We start from the raw sequence: 16465 nt of genomic DNA, 5'->3' as shown, positions 1-16465 counted from the left end.
CTCAAGGCAAATGCTGGGATCAGTGTGATTTACTTAACTGCAAACTGTCAAACTCTCCCACCTTTATATACAGTACAGGCTTTGCATATTCAGAGAAACCAGCTAGCTGCAATTCACTGTTTGCAGAAAGCAATGGTAAATCAACTTTTCAGCAAGACTAGTATATAAATCAATGAACAGTATATTCCTTTGAGACTGTCAAACCTGCACAGGAAAGCGACTCTAAAACCAGATTAACAGGGATCCTGATTTATGGGTGAATCAAATAGCCAAAGTCTATTTTCAGAGATCTGAAATACTAGATTTATGCAACTTATCTAGGTGACAATCTTATGGCTTTCCACTGGTGCTGTTTATTCATATTTTTTTGTAGATATATGGGAGCTCAAGGTATTCATTGCTATGTATATGCATACTTATGTTCTATACTTGTAGGGGGTTACTGCTATTCAGCTATAATATGTAATACCGTACCTACTACTGTAGAGCCTCTGCATGGGTGCTCCTTTCCTTCCCTTCATCCTTTTGCTGTGGTTTGTATCTCTGGTATCTGCTGTAGTTCACGCTTGAACGTTGAACCTGGAACCCTTACAAAGAAGCAGGTGACCCAGGTCTTCAACTGGACTAAGGAAACTGTACCACTGCAGTCAGCAAACTTTATTTCCCCTCATTGATGTGGCTCACAGTACAAGGTGTATTGTTATTGCTGTGTTGTCACCTGCCTGGCTGGCTGTCGTGACTGCCTATTTCATCGTCCTGTGCTTCCTGCCAATCAGTTAGTGGAGAGCTGCACCGGGACTGAAAACAATGCAAACTGTGTGGAGGCAAACTAAAAAAAACAAATTTGTGAACATACCTCATGAATTAAAATACACTGCATGTAATTGGCTGTCTGTAGTCAAAGATGTGGAGGTGGTTGCAGAGTTTCAGCTGGGGTGAAAAGACTTTTACAACTGTAATACGGATCTGAATGAGATTTTAAAGAGGGGGGAAAAAAAGTAATATCCTGCCCTTAGCTGGACAGCAGTAGTGAGCTCCCTCATATTCTAGGGACTGAATCACAGAAAAGATAACTTCATATTCATAACACCACATGCTAGATATTCCTGATTTCTATGTTAAGTAATCCTGTTCATGATTTCTTCAGCACTTAGCTTCTCTCTGAAAAACTACCAAACTGGAGCATCAGAGGTGGGGATGAGCATGGGCTGTGTGAGTAGCTACCCGCCAGGAGGTGAGCGGGTCTCCATCTTTGCCCTGAGGTGGAAGTTGTGTGCAGTGGAAGTGCACTGCAGCACCCTGCTCAGCTGACTTATATAGCAGTGGCCTTACTGGTAATGTTTTTCAAGACAGGAGTATCAGCAGGTGATGCCTGTCACTTCTTACAGAACAGGAGCTGGCTGTATACAACCACAAGCATCTCTGCTTAAAAAAAAAAAAAAAGTCAAAACCAAACATTTTTTCCATGGTACACAAAGTTATCAACTAATACAAACACTGAAGCAAGAGGACAGTGTAACGGTATGTCCTTGATACCAATAATCCAGTTGTTTGAATTGTGTATTAAATGAACCAACAACTTAATGAATTATTAGAAGCAGCATATCTCTAAAACTTAAGATACCTTTTGCCAAGATTGCAAAGATAAGATTAGCCATAAATTTCAGTGCAAGCAGACTGTAGCATATTAAATATGAGAAGTTATTAACTTTTAAATTTAAAGACCTTTTTCCTTCCACAGCAGGTAAATCAAGACTGCAAAACTTTTGAGAGCAGAAGAAAAATGACTCATGTTTTTTTCTACATAGATGTAGCCAAACTTGGAGGTAGTTTGTCTTTTAATTTATTCCAGTGCATTTTTGCTACTACTTAGCAAATATGCTTATTTGTTTGACCTGAAGCTGGTGTGTGGCTCTGTGTTATTAGCTAGAAATTCTGATTTGGGACTTTGCCACCTTGATATCTACTTAACTAGACCTGGGCTGCAGGTTGAGTTCCCCTGTCTAGACCCACAGTCTCCATCTCCCAGGGGCTGCTTTTTACAGTAGCCTCCATACCTGGCATGTCTATTTCTTTCTTGATCTTAAGAAACCTAAATTTATCTTGTCTTTCTCTTCTGTCATCATTTCTCATTTCCCCAGATTTTTATTTATTTTTATTTATTTTTAGCTGCCAAGGTTTTGCTTTTCCTCAGGAAGCTTTCTGAGCCTGCTTTTTAATAGATATAACCGCTGTTTTTTTCTGAGAAGGGTGCAAGCTGGTAAATCGAACTTACTAGGGTACACCACTGGAAGACATACAGTAAAGGCTGACTTCTTTCATCAGGGCCAGACGCTGGCTCTGTAGGTTGTCAGCAGGAAGAAAGAGCTGCTGCACCTGGGTGAAGCACCTGTAATCAGTGGGCTGAGTCTTTTATTGGTATTTTCAACTTAAATGTTATTTGACTTAGAGCTGCCTAAATCTAGGTGAGGTGTTCACAAGGCAGTTTGAGTGTAAGGTCTTTTGCTGTTGTGTCTCAGTCTTGAGGGGATGATTTCTGTCCTGCTAATGTGATGCTGGATACAGGGTTTAATCCTTTATCATTGCCTTATAAAAAGTCTCCCTCAGTTCAGTTGGACTGTGCATTAAACTGAGGGCTGCCTGGCTGGAGTAAAGACCCTGAAGGATTTGATTCTTCCCCTTCCTTTCCTACCATCCTTTTATTTCCTTGCCCTGTTAGAAAGTGTCCCTCATTCCTGACTGAAGGGAGGTGGGAGGAAAGTGATGGGAAAAGCCTGGAGCTAGGCAAAGGTAAAAAAACTAGATAGCCCTTCTCGGGAGTGGTAGAGTCTTCAGAGAGTATAACTAACCTGTGAAAATTAAGAGTGTGTTTTAAAGATGTCTTCCTCCAAATTCTGCCTGGTTATCATGATTTATTAGAAGCACCCTTCCTCATCTTCAGATTAATCTTTACAATTGCTTTCCTGTCTAGCTTTTCTTCCTCTGCTATATTCTCTGTGACTCTCACCACCCTGACAATCCCTTCTTTTACTTATTTGGCTCTCACAGAGGGATGGGCTATCTTTGTTGTGAAGCCAAAATGTAAATGTCTTGCTGCTGCTTTGATTTCTTGGCTTGGAGTACTAGACCAGGGTAGGAAAGGATGCAATGTATATGCCACATTTGTTTTGAACCATCTAATGGTGGTTTAAAATACAGATCACTGATATAAGCCAGATATACATGGGGAAATGTGAGTACGGGGGTATTAATAAAGCCTTTGATTTTTTTCTTGATGATGTACAACTGCATCTAGTACCTACTAAAATTGCATCTAAAATTGCAATTTTCTGTGGCCTCATTCTAACTTGCATAAAATCTTACACCTCGTATGCAAAATTCTTATATTGTGTACGTTGGAGGGTGAACTGGCTGCAATACAATTGCTGTGCGATTATCATACATGAAAGGACACCACCACTGTATGCATGTGTCAGAGTTGCTGTTTGCTCAGGCCTGTTGTGGAAGAAATAAGTGTGCTTAGGCAAACTTGCGCTTTTCAAACTGTTGAGTCGGTGGTTGTCTAACAGCATTAGGAAGCTTATTGAATAGCTTGCGATAGCCTTTGAAAATCCGGGCCAGCCTTGAATGCTGGCAAGTGTCCCTAGATTATTTATGGCACTCAGTTTTTAACTTCATCTGATAGAAAAAGGAAGAAGTCTGAATAAATATGACACTCCCTTATTACTGTAACTTGGAAATTAATTTATGGCTCACTGTAAAATCTTTCATAGTCTCTGTATTGAATGCCAAAATCTTCAAAGGACAGCCTAGTAAGGTCATATTGTTTTTAAGGAGCTTTAATTATGTGACATCCAGTTAAACTCCTAGCAGGATTTCCAAGACGCTTAGGTACCAAATTCCCACTGGAGTACACTGGGGGAGGAGGGATCTGGACTGGTTTTAGAAGAACTTATTCTCTGACTATTTGATTCTGTGGTATTAGTAAGTAGAGAGCTTAGTAGCCTTATGGTGCTGGACTCAGTGCTAACACGAGAGGAAGGAGCCTTCCTTTGCCATTGCAGTAGTCAGGAGAGGCAGGGAGTGGGTGAAGAAAGGTGCAAAAAAGGAAGCAGGTTGCCTAGGTAGTGGCTGATGCTCTAGTAGAGCCTGGTTTACTTCTCCACTGCCATGACATTGGTCACTGGTGGGTCTAGAGGCTCTGCAGACCCCCTGCAACCTCAGCGCAGCTCACGGGGGCTGTGAAGGAATGATACCTTTTGGAATTGTCTGCTGTGATTAAGGAAAAAAAATGGGGCTGTAAATTGCTTTTTCCTCTTCAGTGCCTAGCAGTTCAGTTGGGCTGATAAAAAAGCTAGGCTGCTCTGTTTCCTTGGTCTGTGCCAGGTGGACAGACGCTGTGGTGATCTGCAGCCACCCTGCTTGCTTTCCTGCCCTCTGTGACCATCACCCAGCAGAGAAGCTGCCTGTTGTAGGAGCTGGGGCTCGCAGCAAGCCTTGACCACCCTCTCTGAGCTCCAAGGAGCTGCACTGGGCGCATTGTCTATGGGCCTGACATGCCTGTGCCACGCAAATGACTACAGCTGTTGCCTCTTGGCTTCCAATTTCAAAGCCTCCAGCCCTCCTGGAAAGGGCAGTCTCTCTCTTGCTTTGGGAGGCTCTACCATTCCCTGGGAGCTCTGGAGGTCAGGCTTTCATCCGGATGCCTTGACAGATCAGACTGCCTCCCCCACCTTTCTCTTCTCTCCTTTTTTTCCTGGGGATTGTAGAAGGCCATAAAATGCTTTGATAATTAAGCAGGGAAAATTTCCACAACCCATAAAACATAAAAGGTAATACTAAGCCCAATTTAGCTTTCAAATGCCTTTCAAATAACCTGTATTTAACACATGGTAAAGGTGCTTGGTTGGTCCTCTTGAACAAACAAATCTCTGAGCCTGGTTTTTAGCGTTGTGTGTCCAGACCGGCTGTAGCCATTCCGAGAGCATTCCTTGGTTCAGGTTTCCATCGTAAACTGCAATGTGGGAACTGGTGGAGGTAAAATAAAGAGCTGACCTGAAACTTTGCCCAAACCACAGACTGGACATAAATTGTTCTTTTGAAATTTGAAATAATTTTTGCTTCTTTGTATAGCTTTTCTCAGCCAAGACTGAGAAACTTGGTAAAGGCTGGCACTTGCAGCAGCCTGGAAGAGTTTGGAGAATAGCCTGAACTGTGTTTGGAGATGACAGGCAGCTTTTGGTAGAAACTATGTCAGAATAGTTTGCTTAGAAATTACAAGAAAGCATTCAAAGAAGTCATCAGTGGTACCTGCTGGGCTCTTCAAAACTTTGAATGCAGAATAAATTCATAGAAACTGAGCATGGAGTCCTTCAAATTTAAACCACCTCGTTTTGCATACCTCTGTCATGAGTGGAAATGGCCATCTGAGATACTGTTTTATGGCTAGCCTATAACTGAATTGCAAGTTACTCTTAATTTTTTTGGCCCATCACATTTTATGGGTAAAGTAACATGTTTGGCCTGTTCAGCTTTATGCTGGCCCATTCTTGGCATGTGGTCACATACCTGCACAGCAAGGAGCCACTCTGAGCACCTGTGGTCCCTGGGTCAATGTACAAAGGGGCCCAGCAGAAGCCAACGAAGCCCTCAAGAGGTAGAAATAGACCCAGGCATTTGGCCATCTCCTTCCATATGCTGAGCAGCAGAAAAAACCCAGCATGCCTAAAAAACTCCTTTTTGCAGCTCTAGACACGGTCTTTGTGGTCAGGAAGAAATTTGCTTTGCAGTGGGAATATCATTGCCAGGCTGGGATATTGTGGGCAGAGGGGATCAAATGGCAATTTTAATCTTTATTTTTTGAGGCAGGCACTATATTTCTATGAACTAGCAATTGCCAGCCTCGGGTTGGGGAATGTGGCGCTGTGGTAAGAAGATGAGAATAATGGAGGAACACAGGTCTGAGGTAGGGAAACCAGATTAGGGGTTTAGGGAGAAAGGGGATATGGGGTCAGGAATTCTGGATATTGAGATGGGGGAAAGACCTTGATGTTGACAAACTGCAAGTCTTCAGCAGTCAATGCCCAATATAGTTGCAGGTCCCTGTATTTTTGTTTTTCTAACCAAGTAAAATCAGGAAATAATGGAAATTTTGCAACTGTTCAAATCAAATTAGAATTTTTCTTCCATGATAATCTTAACGAGAAATCTCTCACAGTAGCCCTTGTGATAACTTGTTCCTGTGATGTCTAGTTAGATGTTTGCAAGGCCAAATTAAGGTGCAAGTGTTGGTTGCTTTATGTTGTTTGAGATCTGGTATTGTTGGAGTCTTTTTACAGTACTTCCAAAGCTAACTTGTTTCAGTTTTCTTGTTGCAGAGCTGGCGGCAGGCATTCTCAGTGGAGGCCAACATTGTTTGCAAGGTAGAGTTTCACTCCCTCTGATTTAGGCTGACTAATCTGCCTACAGTAATCACCCATGCTGTAACATCCTGGCCTGATAATTCAAAGGCAAAATGCAATTGCCTCTGCCTTTAAAGTTCATTTTGTTATTTTAGGAAAGGTTATAGCACTGTCAGGATCAGCCCTTGCAAGCTTACTGAGTTAATGTTGTGTAAATTCCAGAAAGAGTGCACTTAATGGAAAGCCTAATTAACTCAGCTTTTAGTTAGACGATAATGACTGGACAAGATTGATATGCGAGTTGGACATTCATTTCCTGAAGCACTTCTAAAATTCCTATTCTGAGTAACCAACATGTGCTATTTTCCTGAAATCAGCCAAAGCAGTCTCTGACAAGTGCTAAATAATTACTATGATAGCTGCACCCATTCCTTTCTTTTTCTAAGAGGCAGGTACCGTATTTCTGTGAACTAGCAACTGCCAGCTAAATCTCTAGCTGTGCTTCAGTAAACCGTCAGACATTTTTAGCAGTGAATTGCAAGAGAGATGAAGCTCTGGAAGGGCTTCACACTAGGGAAAACTTGTGTGTATGTGTGACTGATTGCTTTATTTTTTATTTTTTAAAATGAAAGATTAGCAGAAATAAGGCTTGTGCTTCAGGACCATGCTGAATGACTGTAACCCAAGGAAAACCTAATGGCCCAAACAACCAGCAAAGCCAGCCAGCCCAGCTGGGTGATGCTTCTTGCATGTATGCTCATGCACAGCCATTTTGCCAGGAAGACTTTTCTTTCAAAGATTACTAAGTGACTTTGGGGGGAAAAATGCATTGCAGATGTTTGGGGTTTTTAATTAAAAAAGAGAAGCTTTTTGCTGCAGTATGTTGAGGGACTGGAGGTTAAGACCTTTTACATCCTCTAATATAAGTTATTGCTTCATCTTAAAATGAACTTCATATGCTTCCAATGATCCTAGGTCATTTCCTCTAGACAGAAATCAGCATGGTGTCTAATATTCTAAGTGTGGGTAATTAAATGTAGGGCCAGGCATAACACACTGAAAATTCAGTCCTAGTTAACTTTAAGGAGCATGATGGTAAAGAATTTAATTGAATATAATATATTTCAAAAGGTTTGGAAATGAGTGTTGGATAAAAAGGAAATTGCAGTAAAATTGCATAAATTTTCTTTAAAGTTTTGTTAATAATGCCCCATAGGTATAGTAGCTTAACTATACCTGTGCTCTTATATGGCTTACTTTGAGGTTTCACCCTCATATGGGAAGTAACCTAAGTTATATTGTCACTGTTTGATATAGGCACTTTTCTCCTTGCACTGAAGACACTGCCAAGATTTCCCTGGATTTGTATGATATTAAAATAAGACTATCTTCTCTTGTGTAGTTGGAAAATGTTGAGGTATTGTAGTGCTAGTTTCAACAGAAATGTTGCTCCCAGACTCGGCTCTGGGCTATCATCTGTGTAAGTAACTTGATGGATATTTACAGAAGATGTAGTTTCAGCCCAGGGAGGGTAATCTGTGGTTTCTCCTGTCCTTGGTGGAAAATGAGATTGCCCAAGAAGTTGATTCAAAATGTCTAAAATAAACCTGTGTTTTTAATATCACCTTCTGGAGAAGTATCTCTCCATTAGGCAGAGAGGCTTAATTTCCATTTCCCTCACCTCAGCCCCCACTCCTGATTTCTGTCCTCCAGCAATGTACAGAGCAGAGGTGGGGCTTACTAACAAATCAGTAATAACTTAGAAAAGGCAGGTATAATTGCCAATACATAGGTTTTCTAATGTTATGAATTTTCATGAAGTGTCAGAAATGTGTTTATTATGTCTATCAGAAACCTTATGTATCTGCTTTGCTGATACATGGACAAAAAAAAATGTATGGCTCAGATGTCACTTTACACTTTTCCACTGAGTGCTTTCATCTGCTGAAAGCATAAACAGAGAGGGTCATTCAACAGAATTTCACTATCACTCAGCTTTGATTAAAATCTTTGCTTACATTCTTTTTTTTTAAACAGGTTTTCTATCAATGGAAAATCTTGCAGAACTTTACAAATGACATACAACAGTACCATATTACAATGTACATTAAAATGTCGCTGTCTAATTACCATGCAATCAGGCATCTTTCCCTAATTTGCTAATAGAATTATAAAAGTGAAGATATTCTTTAACATAAAATTTAAATTAGGGGGATGATTTGGAAAAAAAAAGACTAGAGAAGGATGTTGTTAATTAAGCTTCTTTATGATACTTACAAATGTATTCTTTAAAAGAGGGCTCATTAATGTCTGTGCTGTAACAAACTTTTCATAAGCTCTTGAGTTAGAGATTTACCAGAGTGAAAATGTTGAGTAGCTGATAATTGGAGCATAAGGAATTGGCTGCTGCCATGGGTCTGGTCTCGTCTCGGCTCTGCTCCATGGTTTGAGAGAGATTCTATGTTTATGGCATGCTCAAGACATGGTAACGATACAAGCTGTGCTCTGAGCAAGAGAAATGTTAAGAAATCTATCTTCTGCCTGAGAATAGAACATGTTTGATTTGCGAGGGAAACCCAAGTCAAGATGCATATGATAATGGAGATTAATTGACTAAATGGTATGCCAATAAGGATAAACAGTTACAGATTTGAAGCTGGACTGCTGTTGCTCCAAGAGCACTCTAAAGCTGAGACTACTGCACTGCAGAAGCGTATTACTGCAACAAGGTAGAAAGAAAATATATCATTATCAGTTCAAATAAATCCTCTGGGTGGAGGAATATTTCTAAGCATTTTTCAAGTGATGTTATCTCCCAGGCTCTCATCTCTTCTAGGAAAACTGGCTGAAGTGTTGAGATATGTAGCCTGGGAGCTACATAACTCAGACCAGGGATTTGAAAAGTTGATAGCTGTGCTGTCTATCCATGCAGAGCAGAGGGGCTGCTCGGTGGGCTGAATTTGTGGGTCCCTCTTTGGTCCCCATTTGAACAAAGCTCCTTTTAAGACAGCATGTTTTGGACAAGGAAGAGCAGTAAGAACTTTGGGGTTTGCTCCAGTGACATGCAAGTGCTTTGGAAATGCTATGTGTTTTATAGGGTCCTGAGAGATTTTGGGAAAGGGCAATAAAAAGTCACTAAAAGCTTAGATGAAATTCATGAAGAACAAAAAGATTCAAGCTTCAGAGACATTTAGAGGATAACTTTAAATTTGGAATTGGGTTTTGAAACCTAAGGATATTTGGGGGCATCTAAGTTACCAGAGGGTTCCCCCCTCCTTTTTTTTCTTCAACTTTGCAACATCCTAGCTTTGGTGGTGGACAGCTAGAAATAATACAACTGGAGATAATGGCAATATGTTAACATACTCATTACAAACCCATGAACTACTAAAACTGATGGATTTCCTGTTGTGAAGCAGTCCTTGAGATTCACCTCAGCAAGACAGATTTCTTTGTGGGTTTTGGGGTTTTTTTTTTTTTTTTTAAGGGATAGAAATCATAAATGCTACAAACAGTTTAGGCAGTCTGAAATGGCTAGAAAGCCTCTTGAAAACAGTTCTGGTCAGCCTATAACTACAGGAGAAAATGTCTGACTCATCAGCTTAATTAAAATATCAGCAGGTCTTATTTCTTTTATGTCTCTTGTTTTCTTGGCTGAAGTGGTAAGACGTTGGAGTGCTGGGGCACACCCAACCTGAGTCCTTGTTTTGCTTCAGCCAAAATCTAGACCGTTATCAGTATCTCCCAGGTCACCATCCTCCTACCTGATCCCCACTGGAGGGAAACTTGACCATATATGAGTTTGGGAACTAAAGCTGTGTTGAGGAAATGGTTGGTGGTGTGTTTGTTTTCATGTGCTTCCATGCACAGCAAAGCCCTTCCATATTGAGGCTTTACCCTGTTTTTCAAATATCTTCTTCACTGATGCCAATGCAGATTTTAGAACACTGGGAAACTATGATTAGCATCCTTCACCCATTGTGTTCACCTGGCTTGATAGCCCTGCACTGTGGATGAATAGTGATGCTGAGGCTTCTCTTTTCTCCTGAAAGAAAACTTACATGCAACAGTGTAGTCAACAGCAAATGATCAATCAGTCTTATGTACGTAGAAACTCCAAGTCTGTAAGAACTAGTGGAGGTTTATACCCCAAAAAGCTGAGTGTTCAGCTGAAATATCCTGTCTAACATACTTTTTGAATTTACTCTTTCTGGTTGTTTAGAAGTGTGATTTATTGTGTTTGTTTGGTTTTAAAAAAAAATATTTTGATGAATTTCAGTAAGCTCATCATGTCATGCAGCATCTACTGTAAAATAGGCATAACTACTTATTTTTGTTAGCTGTAGCTATATTTCTCTCAATTCTGTTGAAAGGCTTTATAGTTGTGTTTGATGGGAACTTGTAAAAGCACATGGCTTGCTAACTATGCCACATTTTTTTTCTCTATGACTCTCCTTTTTGTTTCAGTTCCAGTAATCTCAGCCATTCTGATCTTTCCGTGAACAAGGATTGCAAAATTGGGTGTTCATTAATAGAGATCTCAAAAATAACAAAATGGATTTTAACCTTTCCTAATGTTTTGAGAAAAAGTGGATGTGAGTTTTGATTCAGACCCATAAGTATCAAGAGGGGGAGCGTACATGCGGGTATGGGATAACTGGGGTTCTCACCAGCTTTGTGCTGAAAGTATTCCAAGTGACTACAGGCTTTGTATCTATCCAGTTTCATCCCCAAAGAATGAGTTTTGAATTCTGAGGTCTGAGCTGAAAACATAATGGAAAGCTTATGAGAAGCTTGGTATGTAAAACAGAAATTCTTCACTAATTTTTCTCTGCTGGGGGGTGGGGAAGAAGAAGGAAGAACTAAAGATTCCAAGATGATCATGCAACACTTCAGAAGACAATTGAAATCCTGGCTTCAATGAAATCCTTCAAAAAAACCATTCTGGCTTCAGGGCGTCTCTTCCCATATTTTATTATGAAACTGGAAACTTAATGTAGCCTTTAATTGATCCTGGTAATATTTCCCTGAAGAAGCCTGGATAATGCTACACAATTACTTAAAATTTCAGGTATTAACCTGCAGTGGTTCACTTCAAAAAGAGTGAACAATGCTGAATTGCCAGCCTCGCTCTGCAAAATCTCCTTCATTAACAAAGCAAACATCAAGATAACCTGATGGAAGTTTTTGTAAGGCTCCTCTTAGTTTTCTTTTTATAGAAGTCAGTAGAACTAATGATAGAAACTACCTGCAGTTAACCCTAAGGTCATATGATAATTCAGGTTGCTCTCAACTCCAATCTCCTGCTTGAAGCCAGGTCAGTTCTGGGATCATTCCAGGTGACTCGGGAATATGGTCCTGGAAACCTCCAAGGGCAGAGATTGCATGTTATAGTGGGGTTTTTGGGGGATGGGGGTATTTTTACCTGTTGAGCAGCCACATTGCCTTTGAGTGCACCTAAAAGAACTGCCAAGTATGATGCATAAACAACTGGAAATGGTCCAGATTCCCAGGTCCTGAGGTGGAGGGAGCTGACCATAGCTTTTTGCTCTTGAAGGCTCTGTAATTGCAGCCTTGGGGCTATGCACCAGCCTGGGTCATCCTCTTGACCGATACAGCTCCTTAACATCAGTGGAGTGGCACACAGTGGCCTTACTGTTTTAGGATTATTATTCTTTTCCTCTGGTCAGGCCTGTATTGTGTGCAATGCACTTGAGACAAAATTGCTCGGGAAATGAAGCATGGAAATGTCCTCTTCAAATGCAGTGGTAAGTGTGAGGCGAGAAGGGTGTTGATGAGTGCAGACACATCTGATCCACCCGCTGCTGCTGCAGCCTGGGATGGGTGCTGCAGGTCGGGGGGGGCACCTGAGGAGGGGGACCTGTGCCAAGGGACGCAGCATCTCACTGTGGCACTTCTGGTTTCTCTTCAGCATGGACTGAACACATATTTGTGCTGTTCCTGGAAGTGTTTGGAGCTCCTCACTGTTTCCCCAAACACAAGAAATGTTAAAAGTGATTAGTCAGGGACATGTAATAAACTGTTTGAAATCTCTGTGATGTGTTTGATTTCTTCTTTAATCAAAGCTGTATTCATATGTTGGTAATTGCTGTGAAGCCCACATCATATGATCACATCATCCCCAGCTTTTGCTAAAAAATAGAAGTGTCTTTCTTGAAAGCCATGATAACATATTCCCAGGATGACTTGATCTATACCTGCTTTATTCAGGACTAAAAAATTAACACTTTCAGAGTCAAATGCCAGCATGAACGCCTTGCCTCTTTCAGTAAGGCATGTTTTGCTTTTGCTTTTTTCTTTAAAATACCCTAAACAAAGTTACTTCTAACTGTTCAGTCTACTTCTGTTTATGCAGCTCGGAGTATATGTGATCTATGGAGCTGAACAAATGCAAAGGTAACAGCTGAATTCTTGGGCTAATACTTAAAGAAGGCAATGAATATTCTGAAAAGTAAAATAAATTTCTTAGACATTCTGCTTTTGGTGTAATTTGAATTTTTGTGGTCTCTTATTGCCAGCCTGAACTGAATCACTTGAGATTTGCCTGACGTTTTTCTGGCAGATATGCATCTGAAAATTTTTCATTGTTTTGATATTTCTCTTGACATTTTCTTGTTAGTCAGCATTGGATTTTTACAGAGGAGGAATCTTGCTCCATAACAAGGTGGGGTACCACTTAGTTTAAGTGATAGCGGTGAGATACTGCTCTTGGGTTATATCTTCAGCATCCATAGTGAACATGCTCAATTCTATACAGTTCTGAGAATGACCCTGAGCTTATTGCTTTCTGGGCCAATCTGCTGCTGCTTTAAGCAAAATACTCTACAGGAAAGCTGAGGATAGCTCACCTGGTGTGTCTAGCTGTGGGTAGAGATGCCAGAGGCTATTAGCAACATAATGGCTTTCTAGATGTCCTCTGGTACATGGTCCCTTCACAGTTCTGGAAAAAACCTTCTGATCAAGCATTTAATTTTGCTCCTGCATTTGTTGCCTGGATGGGAAGTATGCCTGTCCCCAGGTATAGCCCTTGCAGACGACTCAAAAAACCAGTGTCCAAGTAGTTATTGAAAAAACTTACAGGGAATTCATTCATACACTGAATAAATGCATCAGACAACATTGTAGTTTCTGCTCAATAACAGACACAGCTGTGGCTTACATTCAGCAGTTTCTGGCAGATGCTGGAGTATACCATAAATTGTTATTCAATAGAGAAGAATTTGGCATATGAATTAAGGTGAGCAATTTTATAGCATTATCCAAAATGGATTTCCTAGAGCATGACATATTCCCTTAGGAACATTTCCAAAAAGGCGGCTGCAAATTTTCCCTTAGTAAATTTTATCTGTGGTGGGGTCTGTTCATATTCAGAGATTTTTATCTTCACAAGTAACTTCAAAACGCTACTAAAAAATCCAGCTGTTTACATAGATAAGACTCTGGAACAGTCCAAATTATACTATGAGATTAATTTGCATTTAGATTGTGCCTTTCCAATGGCTCTGGAAGATGTTACAAACACAGATTAAGTTCCACACTAGGACTGTAGAAACCTCTATTGCAACATTTTGGGGTTGGCAAAATTAGAGATGCCATGACCTGCGAGCTCTTCCTTCTAAGCCAAGATGCCCTGCAACTCAAGTGGTAGAAATTATGTCCCTTCTAAAACAAAAGTAATTATTGCTGATTAAAATGAATTGGGTTTTGCATTATGTTGCTCTGGTGGACATTTTGTTGAAAAGTTGACATCACTTGTGTTGCCAGCAAATATAAATCTACCATAACTGACTGTGAGGCTTTTCTGTGTTTGTAATTTATCTTGAAGAGATGATGTTTAAGTGATAACTTATGGCTAGTATTTTTCCACATTGGTATTTACTTTATCACTAAACCAGTGTCAAGGCACTTCCTATAGTAATACTCCAATATTTTTTCTAGCACTTTTTTAAATATTGTGTGTGCAATGCAATACATTGCTATGAGAAACCATTACTACTGTGGTCTCTTCTGGGAAACTCCATTTGTCAAGCTGTAAAAAGGAGATGCAGAACAAGTTATTTGACAATTAATGGAACAGCTGGGATTAAAAAAAAAAAAGAAAAAAAAGCTCTAGAAACACTTAAGAAAACTGGTTTAATCATATTCCTGTCTTACCTGAAAGTGGAAGTATATAATGTCTGGAGAGTCTGTATACAATTCCTAAGAGCATCTGTAACTTCATATGTGTATTAGGCCTAAGTGAGGCTTGGTGTTTTCCAAATGCCTGCTCAACATGGCCTAAGCCATGTGAAATGCTGTCAGCCAAATGTGAGAACTGGAAAGATAGTGGGTGAAAAATATGGTTGGAAGGGCTTGGTTGCTGTTTGATTATATCCTGTTTTAATTTCTTCTCAGCCTTTCCACTCCCCCTGTTTCAGTAACTCCTTCAGGGATACCTTGTGTGGTCCTGTTTCCTCCATGCGATTGTTTGGAAACGGACTTTTACTTGTACCTGACCAGAATCGCCAAGCAGAGAGCTGAAAATGTGCCATGTCCCTGCACTGACCAACAACGCAACAGGTCTGGGCCACATGCAGGGACCCATCAGTGTTTAAAAAGCCCTGCCACACAAATGTTAGTGAAAACCAGTTCTTTAGCATAAATACTGTTACACTGGGTCAGTGGAAAGATTTAGTGAAGACTAGTGTCCTCTCCCTGATGATGGCCAGTGTGAGGTGCCCAGGGAAGAACATACTGGTAAGAGGGTTAACCAGCAGCACTGCCCTGTATTTATTTTCACAGCTTCTGGCAATCTGTCGCTGAAGTCCTTCTTGGGCTGGAGGCTCCTTTATCATTGTGTTTAAGCATTTTTTTGTGGACTTCTCCTCTGCATGTTGGTCTGATTGCTCTTGGGACCCTTTTGCTTTTAGTCCCCATAATACTTCATGGCAAAGAGTTCCACAATTCTGTCATCTGCTGTGTGAACAGGGACTTCAGCAGCTTGCGTTAAATCTGTTGCTTGATGGTGTCATGTGGAGTTTAACATTTCTCTGTTCACATTCTTCATGCCCTTCAGAAATTGCAGATCCTTCATATCTGTCACTTACTGTCTCTTTTTCCAGGCTGAAGAGACCTGGCTTGCTTCATTTTTTTTCCCTCATGGAGAAATTATTCTATACGTCCTCCTATTCTCTTGCTTTTTTTTCTGTACCTTTTCTGTTCTAATACATCTCCTTTCAGTGACCACTTCTGCCAGCATCAATCAAGGCACAGATCCACCACAAGTTTATACTGCTAGAAACACATTGATAGTGATATTTTATATCTCTAATTTCTCTGTTCTTTTCCTATAAGTTTGGTAGCTTCTAATAAGTTAATATCCTTAAAAGTTTACTTTTGTTACATATATCCTGGTTTCTTTCCTGGATCTTTCTTGAATGATAATTAGCATAGAGCCTGTCATTCTGCCTGTATAGTTAATGTTATTCTTACTGACATATGTTACTTTATGTTTAATGGTGTGGACTACTATCTGACACCTTATTGTTCAGTCATGCAGTGATCTTTCTTTAAGTCTCTGCAGTACATTTTCATTTATATGATGCTGAGGAATTTTATTTTATGAATAACACTTACTATTCAGCCTCTGCTATAGATCTGTTATGGATAGGTTGAGAAGCAGAGATAACAGAGCAGATCCTTCTTTGAAAGCGGCTGTTCATTTCAGCTTTTCTTTCTTTAAAAAAATATTACTTATTAGATTCTCTCAGGAGTTAATATGTTTCTCCTTTTTCCTTGACAACTTAGCTTCTTTATGTGTCTTAATCTGTTAAAGGCTTTTTGTGAATTCAAATACAATATATCAAATGAATTATGCTATTCACATGTTTGTTGGTGTCTTCAAAGAACTACAATGCATCTAGTAGGTATGACAGCCCTCTAAAAACTACTTGTTTCTTCTCTGTTATGAGGTATTTATGGGTATATCTACTGCTAAAATTCCAACCAATCTGCCTGATGTAGAAACCTAACTAATGGTCTACAGCATCCTGTATGTCCTTGCT

The sequence above is a fragment of the Buteo buteo genome, chromosome 3 (genome assembly GCF_964188355.1).
Source record: "Buteo buteo chromosome 3, bButBut1.hap1.1, whole genome shotgun sequence".
NCBI classification, from domain to species: Eukaryota; Metazoa; Chordata; class Aves; order Accipitriformes; family Accipitridae; genus Buteo; species Buteo buteo.
Note: the sequence above shows the minus strand (reverse complement) of the source record.